This window comes from Rutidosis leptorrhynchoides, chromosome 1, assembly GCF_046630445.1.
Source record: "Rutidosis leptorrhynchoides isolate AG116_Rl617_1_P2 chromosome 1, CSIRO_AGI_Rlap_v1, whole genome shotgun sequence".
Lineage (NCBI taxonomy): Eukaryota > Viridiplantae > Streptophyta > Magnoliopsida > Asterales > Asteraceae > Rutidosis > Rutidosis leptorrhynchoides.
The window spans coordinates 486,892,190-486,906,268 of record NC_092333.1 but is presented as its reverse complement, the minus strand read 5'-3'; positions in this window follow the sequence as shown (position 1 = coordinate 486,906,268).

Genomic DNA, 14,079 nt, shown 5'->3' with positions numbered 1-14,079 from the left:
GGCACTCCGAAATCTAGAAGTGAAACGAGAATCTCGATCTGAAACGAGGTACATTTCTGTAAGGTATGTTTGAACAAGTCCGTTAGGACTCGAAAACGTTAGTTAGAACAAATTTCTCAAGAAATTCGCGTCACGGAAGATTTATCGATTTCCAAAAACGTTCGTCGGGACTATTCACCCTCGAGGCGAATACTAGTATAACGTGGAGAGTCTCTCTCTCCATTGAGAGTTTAGAATAAAAGATTTCCTGAACCGAAATTATGAGGGTGATGCAAGAGAAGTTTCTGCCCCGATGTAAGCATAACGAGTAAATTGTAGTTAATCAATAAGACTGTGCGAGGACGAGATAGTATACACGTGTAATATATGGTTGAAGTCGAAAGAATTTGTCATTCATTCGGAAGCATAAATATAGTTCGACAATAATCTAAGGTGTGTCCCCGGTATGGTTGTTGTCAGTACTTTCGGAGTTTTCAGATGTCCAAACATGAAAAGATGAAGTCATGTACATGGCACATGGTGGTGATTAGGTTGATCGAGTCCAATCACCATCACGAGTAATTAGAACTTTGGTATGACTTACCGTAATATAACCACGTTGATCGAGTGTCGTTATATTACGCTAACTCATACCTCCATTCCCACATCACTCCATAGATTCAAGTTCGTGTAATCGTGAAGTTTTAAAATGAACAAAGTGTAATGACGTCTCTAACGTGACTAGTATTAATCGAAAGAATTAGTGCAACTCTAAAGAAGCGTTCCCCAAGGGAAGTGTATAAATGATTGTTCACGTCAAAGCGGTTCAAGTCAAACAATAATGTATTCCGGTACGAGAAGTGTAACGAATCATGATAACGGATAGTACGCAACCGTAGTGATAAAATGGTGATGATGATACTCACCTCAAGTAGTGATGGTAGTAACAAGAAGTGGTAGATAGTAAGGAACACCGGTGTGACACCGATAGTAAGTTGAAACGGTGGCAAATAACAATCTGGGAAACAGAGTTCCCGAACAAGTATGACTAATGAAGTCGTCGTCGTCCTTACGCGTATGAATCTTAAGTTTACGAGTGTTACTCGAAAGTGGTAGATTACAGATTCGTATGATGAAAACCTGGTACCATTAAAAAGTTTTCCTAAGAATGATTCAAGTATAATGTACAAGTAGTCAAGTAAGTGCTATCTATAGCAAATGTATGTCAGAATGCAATGATTAACTATCCAGTTGTAGTCTAGATTCACTAATGCGTCCTAACGACTCTGTTAGACACACTAATGCACATCCTAGATCCCTACAAACAACGCTCTGATACCATCTGTAACGACCCGACCAAAAACGTCATTGACGGCGTCGCTAACTGAGGTCCCGTTACGTGGTCGTAGTCCCTATAAGAGACTCGTTTGACCAAAATTATGTCGCATTCATTTGAAATGTACAAAACTTGCAAAGTTTAGTTTACCAAACGGATCGACAATATGTTCAAGTTTACAAAAGTTATAAAGTATGAATGAAATAACTCGCGACATAATTAGTTTAAAATCCCAGTTGCTATAAATAGCGTAAGTATGTAGACAAAAGTTTGAATCCAAAAGTGCTATCCCTAGCGTATGCATGCATGGTTGACTCCAATCAAGTAATCAAAGAGAGCGGAAGCATGTAACAAGTAACCAAGTATGAACCTGAGAAAACATATAGAAAACTGTCAACGAAAACGTTGGTGAAATCATAGGTTTAAGTAAGTAAGTGAGTAAAAGTAAGTCGAACCACAAGATTTGCAACATTGATAAAATAGTAATACATTCTAAAAGTTAATATTCACGAGCACCCAATTATCAAGGCTTAACATTCCGTCCGTTGATACCCCATTAATAGTGCTAGAACAACACTGTTTCTCGAAAATATATTTCATCCGTAGACGGTAGCGAACCGTCCTAGATGAGGGTTTGTCAAACCCATATGGCCATACAACATAAGTTCACGCCTACACTTACACACTGCAAGAGTAACTAATGATAATCGAATTGAGGATTTTGTTCTAAACTCGTATGTAGAATGTTTGTTTTCCTCTACTTGTGTTCACTTAGTTTAAAAGTAATGTTTATGTTTTCTCATCCCAAATGTAAGTTCAAAAGAGTAAAAGTGGGACTATGATCTCACCTCGAGTGCACGAGTATAAAAGTACTTCACAAAGTAAACGTATGCATGATTGTTGCTTAGCCTTGACCTAAACAAGTAAGTTGTATCAATTAACTGGTTACGACACAAGATCGGGAGAAATGTGTTCAATTAGTCCTATGGCTCGTTACGACTCGATTATATAGCATGTGAATCATGTTGTCAAGTTTCATGCAAGAAACAAGTATAAAAGAAGATTAGAAGGATTGCATAAGTGTTTGGTTAAGTTTGACTAAAAGTCAAACTTTTGTCAAAGTCAACGAAAAAGTCAGCGTGTTCGGGTCGGGTCTCGGACAATATTTCTAAGCTTAGAATCCATATTTAAGCATGTTGGCCAAGTTTCATGTCAATCGGAGTTGCGTAGCATAGTTAGATTTTTACGAAAATTGGAAATTTTGGACAGCCGCATTTCCACGCTTTAAGCCGCGCCGTGGCTAGAGGAGCCGCGCCGCGGCTTAACACTAGACAGATGTAACATCCTCATTCGGGCCTAGATGTAAGATTACTAAAGTACCCTTAAGTTAGTATTGTGTTACTATGTGCTTTTATTTTTATTTAATATTTATTATTAAATAATGATGTGGTTAGGACCAGTTTGTGACAAGGGTCACAGAACAGGTTTGTTTATCTAATTTGGACTTCGTTTGGGTTACCAAATGATGTACGAAAGATATCAGATAACTGATAAATACCCGTGTGTCACACAGTATGGGATTTAATCCCAAATAATAGACTTGTGTCTATCCCTTTCTTGCATTTTCCAGAATTTTCCCAAACCACCCCGTTCTTCATCTTCTCCAACTACCAAAACCCTAATTCCCCATTGTTGATCTTGAGCTCGAATTGGTCTTGGAATCACGTTCTTTACACTCTACTGATTCTTTTAAGGTATGAATCATGAGCTTTCATGATCAATTTGGTGTTAAAATGGTGTTTTTAATTGTATTTGTTCAAAAGCTTGAATTTGTGTCAAAACAAGTGATTTAAGTGTTGTTATGGTCAAATTGTTGTGGGTTTATAGTCTATAACATGTAGTAATTGAGTTGTGGTAAGTTTTGATGTCGAAAACGAGCTCTAGATCGAGTTTTGGTGAATTTAGCTTGAAGTCCGTAGCCTATGTTCAGTTTCTGAAGAAGATGAACACAGTCGGCCGACTGTCAGTCGACAGTCGACCGACCGACGTAGTGAACCGACCGATTGACAGACAACCGACCGACTGAGAATTACATTCGGCCGATTGATGTAATACCAAGTGAGTCGACCGACTGAGAAGGTCAGTCGACCGATTGTGTAGACAGTCGACCGACTGTCAGTGTCAGTCGACCGACTGAGTGTCCAGGGCAGAATATTTTACCAAAGTGTTGAGTTTTAGCCGTTATGCTGCCCGTTTGTATTTTGATGATTTTGATGTAAATTTTAAGGAGAAAAATTTTAGCGGACAGTTTTTCTGACAAAAATTTTTATATTGTGTTATTTGGTGTTAACGGACAGAAACTAACTTGTGTATATGTTTTCTCAGGAGAAAAGGAGAAAGAGAAGGTTCAGTGATTAGATAGCTGAATACCTTCTCGTTTGCTGGTATTTGGTGAGTGGGACTAACTGGAGAATATAGTATATAGAAGCATGTTATATTATGATTGCCATGCTTGTTAGATATACTTATTGTTGTGGTTAGTTAGTTATTGTGATGACTACATGTTAGTTGATGCTTGTCTGCTGGAGCCCAGTGCGTCCCTATCTTGTGGTAGCCTAATTTGATAGGAGAGATCAACCTGCGGGTTGGGTTCCTCATGTGGTAGCCTATTTGCATCCGTGTAGTATATGTTTGAATGACGCGTACGTCACGTGTGGATGATTTATGCAGCACGGTATGTAGGAGGAACTTCCGGTAAACCCCAGCCCGATCAACTGGAGGTTAATGGTTTGGCCGAACCGCCGGAGTCTCTGTAGACTGCACTACTGGGTGATGTTTGTGTGTTAGACTATGTGACATGATTAGTATAACACTTATGTATGCTATGGCCTGTAGTTAGTCGTACTCACTTAGCTTCGTGCTAATTCCCCTCCATCTCCTCCCTGCAGGTTATTAGCTTTTGTAGATTATGCTTTTGGGGAGAAGACGGGCTTGCGATGTTGTGTTTGACAATGAAGAAACTCTGATGTGTCTTTTCTGTTAAAACTAAATTTTGTTGTAATGTCACGTGACACCAGATGTATTAGTTTAATGCTAGCTGTCAAATGTTTTGGATATGTAAATATTATAAGTTTATGTTATTATAATAGTTCAATTAATATAAATGCTTCCGCCACGTATTTAAAAAAAAATAAAAATCAGCGGTGTCACAAGTTGGTATCAGAGCTGAGTTTGGCAGCATGTGCATTGTGATCTACATGTCATGTTCCCAAACTTAGAAGAGTCATGTCAAACATAACATGCTGGGGATGGGTTAAGTGAGTATTAGGACAGGTTATGTGTTAGTTGTTAGTACTAACAGAGTTTATACTAAGCTTTGGTGTGAGTGTTGTGGTAGTGCAGTAATGGCAGATAACGAAGCTAACGCTACTGGCCCCACTGTCCCTGGAACTGGTACTTTTAGAGCCCCTGACGAAGATGGACATGTGTCTTCAGAAGAAGAAACTTCTCAAGAAGTAATAGAACTTCAAAGTCGGTTACTAGAAGCTCAGGAGAAAATTAAGGAATTAGAACAAGAACGGGCGCAATGGAACCCAAATACCACTGCGTTGAACACAACCTTTCCTCCTAATTTTTATAATCAAGCCGGTGGCAGTTCTCAGTCACAATTTCCACAAAATACCTATCAAAACTATCAAATGCCATTTCCATTTAACCAGACTTTTCCTAATCAAATGATGTACCCATTTCAAGCCCCTGAGACAAGAAGGAAGTGTACCTATAAACAGTTTATGGACTGCAAATCTCCTGAGTACAGTGGTCACACAAACCCTACAGCGACGCTCAATTGGTTAAGAGAAGTAGAACGAGCATTAGAAGCATGTTTTTGTGAGCCTGAATCTATGGTACTGTTTGCTAGTAGGCTTCTCAAAGGTGAAGCAATGGAGTGGTGGGATTCTATTACTGCATATTTACCCAAAGAACAGATCAGTCAAATAACTTGGGAACAGTTCGCTGCTAAGGTTCGGGAGCAGTATTGTTCTGAGTATGAGATGGAAAGATTGAAAACTGAGTTTCTGAGTATGAAGATGACAGAAAGTATGACGATTGATGAAGTTTTCATAGATTTTACATCGAAGTTAAGGTTTGTTCAACAGTGGGTACCGACTGAAAAGGAAAAGATTCAACATTTTATGCGGGTGATTAAGCCAGAATATAGAACAGTTGCGAGATTTGCAACCACGTTGGCACAGGCTCATGAGATGGCGAAGATTACTGAAGGTGATATCATGGCAGCGAAAAGAGAAAGTTCAAAAAGTGGATCTTTTGGGGGAAAATCAGAAAGTCAAACTGGTGGTCAGTCTGGTCAGCAATCAAGTAAGCAATCAGGATTTCGTGGGAAGAAGTCAGGTGGGTTTAAACAGAAGAGTAAGTCCGGTATAAGCGGATCGGGTTCAAGTCAGCCTGATTGGTGTAATGTTTGTAAGTCGACTCATGCCGGACCGTGTTCTCCAATGACCCGAAGATGTTTGAAATGTGGAGTGAAAGGTCATGAATCAACAACTTGTTCTTTTAAGTCAAATGTTTGTTGGAGTTGCCATAAGGAAGGTCATAGATCGGCGGATTGTCCATCTGCGTCAAGAGCTAGTTCTGGGGCAGGTTCAGGGGCGAGGTCAGTTACTTCCGGGGGATCTTCTGCTTCTTCTGCCGGGCAGAAGAGGAAGAATCCTCCAACAGCAGAGGCAAGGGCGTTTCAGATGACGGTAGACGCTGCAACCGCTACCGATGACGTCATTACCGGTATGTTCTTGGTTAATTCCTTTCCAGCTCGTGTGTTATTTGATTCTGGAGCGAATCGGTCTTTTATGTCCTTAGGCTTCTGTGATAAGTTGAAGTTGTCTGTTAGGATGTTAAATGAGCCTTTGGGAATAGAAGTAGCTGGTGGTAAAATGGTTCCATGCACATCATCTGTGTCTGGAATTACCATCGAAATTGACGGCCATTCCTTCCCTTTAACCTATTTGTTGATGCCTATACCTAGCTTTGATGTAGTCATAGGTATGAATTGGTTAAGAGCTAATAGGGCTAATATTAAGTGTTATAAGAAGATGATTTCTTTCCGTTTGGCCGACGGATCCCGAGTGATAGCTAGGGGAGAGCGCAGTGGATTTAACTTCCCTATGGTTTCCCTAATGAAAGCTCAGAAGGCAATAACGAAAGGGTGTGATTCATTCTTAGCCTACGTGATTGATGTTAAGAAAGAGAAGAAGCAGGTGACCGATATTCCCGTTGTGTCAGAATTTCCAGAAGTATTTCCAGATGATTTACCAGGATTACCTCCAGTACGTGAAGTAGAGTATAAAATTGATTTGGTTCCAGGTGCTACGCCAGTTGCAAAAGCTCCTTACAGATTAGCTCCGTCAGAAATCCGAGAAATGATGTCTCAAATTCAGGAACTGTTAGATAAGGGGTTTATCCGGCCAAGTTCTTCACCGTGGGGTGCTCCTGTTTTGTTTGTGAAAAAGAAAGATGGGTCGCTTCGTATGTGTATAGATTACCGCGACTTAAATAAGAGAACAATCAAGAATAAGTATCCGTTACCAAGAATAGATGACTTATTTGATCAGTTACAGGGTGCTTCCTACTTTTCAAAAATTGATTTACGTTCAGGGTATCATCAGGTACGTGTTGCAGAGATCGACATACCGAAAACAGCGTTTAGAACTAGATATGGTCATTATGAATTTTTAGTTATGCCATTCGGGTTAACCAACGCGCCAGCAGTGTTTATGGATCTCATGAACAGGGTTTGTCGTCAGTATCTTGACAAGTTTGTGATTGTCTTCATAGATGATATCTTGATATATTCAAAAACCGAGAAAGATCATGCTACACATCTGAGATTGGTGTTAGAACTTTTGAAACAGGAACAGTTGTACGGAAAGTTTTCTAAGTGTGAATTTTGGTTGCGGGAAGTACAGTTTCTGGGTCATGTAATTTGTGAACAGGGTATTAAAGTGGATCAGTCTAAGATAGAGGCCGTAATGAATTGGAAATCGCCGAAAACGCCGACAGAAATCAAGAGTTTTCTGGGTTTAGCAGGTTATTACCGCAGATTTATCAAAGACTTTTCTAAAATAGCAGGTCCATTAAATAAGTTAACCAGAAAAGATGTAGCCTTTCGATGGACTGATGAACAAGAAGAGGCTTTTCAAACTCTCAAACAGTTGTTATGTCAAGCGCCGGTTTTAGCTTTACCAGAGGGATCAGAAGATTTTGTAGTTTATTGTGATGCGTCGCGCGCAGGTCTGGGTTGTGTTTTGATGCAGAGAAATAAAGTCATAGCGTATGCTTCACGACAGTTGAAGAATCATGAACGAAACTACCCTACTCACGATTTAGAGTTAACTGCAGTTGTGTTTGCTTTGAAGCTTTGGAGACATTATTTGTATGGTACACATTGTGAAATCTATACAGATCATAAGAGTCTTCAATATATCTTTTCGCAGAAAGAATTAAATATGCGTCAACGTCAATGTTTAGAATTGATTAAAGACTATGACTGTGAGATTAAATACCATCCGGGTAAAGCAAATGTGGTCGCAGATGCTCTGAGTCGCAAGAAAACAGTCGAAAATGTTAGATTTATGAGAATTAAGATAGTTTCAGACCTGATTGATCGATTGAAAACCGTTCAGTTAGTAGCTTTGAATGACGAAAACCTAAAGACTGAACAAATGACTAAAAGAAAATTTGACCTATGCAATGATTCTAGAGGATTAAAGACCTATAATGACCGAATTTGGGTGCCTATGCTTGGAGATTTGAGGGATTTAATCCTTACTGAAGCGCATAAATCGAGATTATCAGTGCATCCAGGTAGTACAAAGATGTATAGAGACTTGAAAACATTGTATTGGTGGCCAACAATGAAGACAGATGTTGCAAATTTTGTCGAAAAATGTCATATTTGTGCGCAAGTTAAGGCAGAACATCAGAAACCGTATGGATCTCTAAGACAGTTAGAAATTCCTCAGTGGAAATGGGATCATATAATGATGGATTTTGTAACCAAGTTACCCCGAACCCATAAAGGTCACGACATGATCTGGGTGATTGTGGATCGTTTAACAAAGAGTGCTCACTTTTTAGCTACTCGTGAAACAGCCTCGTTGAGTGATTTGGCAGAGTTGTACTTGAAAGAAATCGTTAGTCGTCATGGTGTACCGTTGTCAATAGTTTCCGATAGAGATACTAGGTTTGTATCGAACTTCTGGAACAGTCTACAACAGAATCTGGGTACGCGTGTGAATTTAAGTACAGCATATCATCCACAAACAGACGGTCAGAGTGAACGAACGATTCAAACGTTAGAAGACATGTTAAGAGCATGTATCTTAGAGTATGGTGGTTCTTGGGATTCACATCTTCCATTGATAGAGTTTGCTTACAACAATTCATATTATTCGAGTATCGGAATGCCACCGTATGAAATGTTGTATGGTCGAAAATGCAGAACTCCTACGTGTTGGTTAGAAGCAGGTGAGAAACAATTTGCAGGTCCCGAGATTGTTCAGATAACTGCAGAAAAAGTTGAAATTGCACGTGAGAAATTAAAGGCAGCTAGAGATCGACAAAAGATGTATGCTGATCCGTGCAGACGTCCGGTAACATTTCATGTAGGTGATCGTGTATACTTGAAGGTATCACCGTGGAAAGGGGTGATCAGATTTGGCAAACGTGGTAAACTAGCTCCGAGGTTTATTGGGCCATTTCCAATCATAGAAATTCTGAATGATCAAACTGTTGTTTTAGATCTTCCATCAGAGTTAGCAGGAATTCACAACACGTTCAACGTGTGCTATCTGAGAAAGTGCAAAATAGACGATGAAAGTCAGATTCTTCCATTGAAAGATTTGAAAGTCGACTTGACTAAGAAACTAGTAGAAGAGCCGGTTAGAATAGTGGACAAGAAAGTCACAAAGTTGAGAAAGAAACAGATTCCAATGGTGTTAGATGAAATGGCGGCACAATTTAGGTTCTAACTTGACATGGGAAACCGAGGAGTTAATGAGAGCACGCTATCCCCAGTTGTTTGACCTTGACCAGATTCCGAGGTCGGAATCTTCTTAAGGGGGTAGATTTATAACATCCTCATTCGGGCCTAGATGTAAGATTACTAAAGTACCCTTAAGTTAGTATTGTGTTACTATGTGCTTTTATTTTTATTTAATATTTATTATTAAATAATGATGTGGTTAGGACCAGTTTGTGACAAGGGTCACAGAACAGGTTTGTTTATCTAATTTGGACTTCGTTTGGGTTACCAAATGATGTACGAAAGATATCAGATAACTGATAAATACCCGTGTGTCACACAGTATGGGATTTAATCCCAAATAATAGACTTGTGTCTATCCCTTTCTTGCATTTTCCAGAATTTTCCCAAACCACCCCGTTCTTCATCTTCTCCAACTACCAAAACCCTAATTCCCCATTGTTGATCTTGAGCTCGAATTGGTCTTGGAATCACGTTCTTTACACTCTACTGATTCATTTAAGGTATGAATCATGAGCTTTCATGATCAATTTGGTGTTAAAATGGTGTTTTTAAGTGTATTTGTTCAAAAGCTTGAATTTGTGTCAAAACAAGTGATTTAAGTGTTGTTATGGTCAAATTGTTGTGGGTTTATAGTCTATAACATGTAGTAATTGAGTTGTGGTAAGTTTTGATGTCGAAAACGAGCTCTAGATCGAGTTTTGGTGAATTTAGCTTGAAGTCCGTAGCCTATGTTCAGTTTCTGAAGAAGATGAACACAGTCGGCCGACTGTCAGTCGACAGTCGACCGACCGACGTAGTGAACCGACCGATTGACAGACAACCGACCGACCGACCGACTGAGAATTACATTCGGCCGATTGATGTAATACCAAGTGAGTCGATCGACTGAGAAGGTCAGTCGACCGATTGTGTAGACAGTCGACCGACTGTCAGTGTCAGTCGACCGACTGAGTGTCCAGGGCAGAATATTTTACCAAAGTGTTGAGTTTTAGCCGTTATGCTGCCCGTTTGTATTTTGATGATTTTGATGTAAATTTTAAGGAGAAAAATTTTAGCGGACAGTTTTTTTGACAAAAATTTTTATATTGTGTTATTTGGTGTTAACGGACAGAAACTAACTTGTGTATATGTTTTCTCAGGAGAAAAGGAGAAAGAGAAGGTTCAGTGATTAGATAGCTGAATACCTTCTTGTTTGCTGGTATTTGGTGAGTGGGATTAACTGGAGAATATAGTATATAGAAGCATGTTATATTATGATTGCCATGCTTGTTAGATATACTTATTGTTGTGGTTAGTTAGTTGTTGTGATGACTACATGTTAGTTGATGTTTGTCTGCTGGAGCCCAGTGCGTCCCTATCTTGTGGTAGCCTAATTCGATAGGAGAGATCAACCTGCGGGTTGGGTTCCTCATGTGGTAGCCTATTTGCATCCGTGTAGTATATGTTTGAATGACGCGTACGTCGCGTGTGGATGATTTATGCAGCACGGTATGTAGGAGGAACTTCCGGTAAACCCCAGCCCGATCAACTGGAGGTTAATGGTTTGGCCGAACCGCCGGAGTCTCTGTAGACTGCACTACTGGGTGATGTTTGTGTGTTAGACTATGTGACATGATTAGTATAACACTTATGTATGCTATGGCCTGTAGTTAGTCGTACTCACTTAGCTTCGTGCTAATTCCCCTCCATCTCCTCCCTGCAGGTTATTAGCTTTTGTAGATTATGCTTTTGGGGAGAAGACGGGCTTGCGATGTTGTGTTTGACAATGAAGAAACTCTGATGTGTCTTTTCTGTTAAAACTAAATTTTGTTGTAATGTCACGTGACACCAGATGTATTAGTTTAATGCTAGCTGTCAAATGTTTTGGATATGTAAATATTATATGTTTATGTTATTATAATGGTTCAATTAATATAAATGCTTCCGCCACGTATTTAAAAAAAAAAAAAAATCAGCGGTGTCACAACAGAATACCTGGGCAGTTTCATGTATATGCTCGAACCAAACTTTAAACAAACGTAACTTATGAACCGTAGACATTCAAAACACGTATCTTATATCGTTGTAAAGGTAATTTAAAGAGGAACATAAGTAAACACATTTCATGAATCAATTCCATCATTAACAACAATGAAAATCTCATCAAATGTTCATTAAACGTTCAAAATCAAAGTTTCGAGTTCACAAAACGCATTTCTTGACTCGGGAAACCAATTTACACATACGATACGCCGTTTTGAAGGTAATGAAACATACAATACAACTAATCACTAACTAATAACATTTCATGGCATTCAAAGCATTAAAAGTTCATTTTAAGTCTATCAACCCTAACCAAAATTCACAAAAATCAATAATCATGTTCTTGAAGTTTTCTTAATCAACCTACACATCAAAATGAAGCTAGTGATACTAGTAACATAATTAAAACATGAACTTTAACCATTTAATGTAGTGACCCGAACTTTTCCATGTTTATATATATTAATTGAGATTGATATTTACATGATTAAATGTTTCCAACATGTTAAGCAATCAAACTTGTTAAGACTTGATTAATTGAAATAGGTTTCATATAGACAATTGACCACCCAAGTTGACCGGTGATTCACGAACGTTAAAACTTGTAAAAACTATATGATGACATATATATGGTTATATATATATTTAACATGATATTATGATAAGTAAACATATCATTAAGTATATTAACAATGAACTACATATGTAAAAACAAGACTACTAACTTAATGATTTTGAAACGATACATATATGTAACGATTATCGTTGTAACGACATTTAATGTATATATATCATATTAAGAGATATTCGTACATCATAATATCATGATAATATAATAATTTAAAATCTCTTTTGATATTATAAACATTGGGTTAACAACATTTAACAAGATCGTTAACCTAAAGGTTTCAAAACAACATTTACATGTAACGACTAACGATGACTTAACGACTCAGTTAAAATGTATATACATGTAGTGTTTTAATATGTATTCATACACTTTTGAAAGACTTCAAGACACTTATCAAAATACTTCTACTTAACAAAAATGCTTACAATTACATCCTCGTTCAGTTTCATCAACAATTCTACTCGTATGCACCCGTATTCGTACTCGTACAATACACAGCTTTTAGATGTATGTACTATTGGTATATACACTCCAATGATCAGCTCTTAGCAGCCCATGTGAGTCACCTAACACATGTGGGAACCATCATTTGGCAACTAGCATGAAATATCTCATAAAATTACAAAAATATGAGTAATCATTCATGACTTATTTACATGAAAACAAAATTACATATCCTTTATATCTAATCCATACACCAACGACTAAAAACACCTACAAACACTTTCATTCTTCAATTTTATTCATCTAATTGATCTCTCTCAAGTTCTATCTTCAAGTTCTAAGTGTTCTTCATAAATTCTACAAGTTCTAGTTACATAAAATCAAGAATACTTTCAAGTTTGCTAGCTCACTTCCAATCTTGTAAGGTGATCATCCAACCTCAAGAAATCTTTGTTTCTTACAGTAGGTTATCATTCTAATACAAGGTAATAATCATATTCAAAATTTGGTTCAATTTCTATAACTATAACAATCTTATTTCAAGTGATGATCTTACTTGAACTTGTTTTCGTGTCATGATTCTGCTTCAAGAACTTCGAGCCATCCAAGGATCCGTTGAAGCTAGATCCATTTTTCTCTTTTCCAGTAGGTTTATCCAAGGAACTTAAGGTAGTAATGATGTTCATAACATCATTCGATTCATACATATAAAGCTATCTTATTCGAAGGTTTAAACTTGTAATCACTAGAACATAGTTTAGTTAATTCTAAACTTGTTCGCAAACAAAAGTTAATCCTTCTAACTTGACTTTTAAAATCAACTAAACACATGTTCTATATCTATATGATATGCTAACTTAATGATTTAAAACCTGGAAACACGAAAAACACCGTAAAACCGGATTTACGCCGTCGTAGTAACACCGCGGGCTGTTTTGGGGTTAGTTAATTAAAAAGTATGATAAACTTTGATTTAAAAGTTGTTATTCTGAGAAAATGATTTTTATTATGAACATAAAACTATATCCAAAAATTATGGTTAAACTCAAAGTGGAAGTATGTTTTCTAAAATGGTCATCTAGACGTCGTTCTTTCGACTGAAATGACTACCTTTACAAAAACGACTTATAACTTATTTTTACGACTATAAACCTATACTTTTTGTGTTTAGATTCATAAAATAGAGTTCAATATGAAACCATAGCAATTTGATTCACTCAAAACGGATTTAAAATGAAGAAGTTATGGGTAAAACAAGATTGGATAATTTTTCTCATTTTAGCTACGTGAAAATTGGTAACAAATCTATTCCAACCATAACTTAATCAACTTGTATTGTATATTATGTAATCTTGAGATACCATAGACACGTATACAATGTTTCGACCTATCATGTCGACACATCTATATATATTTCGGAACAACCATAGACACTCTATATGTGAATGTTGGAGTTAGCTATACAGGGTTGAGGTTGATTCCAAAATATATATAGTTTGAGTTGTGATCAATACTGAGATACGTATACACTGGGTCGTGGATTGATTCAAGATAATATTTATCGATTTATTTCTGTACATCTAACTGTGGACAACTAGTTGTAGG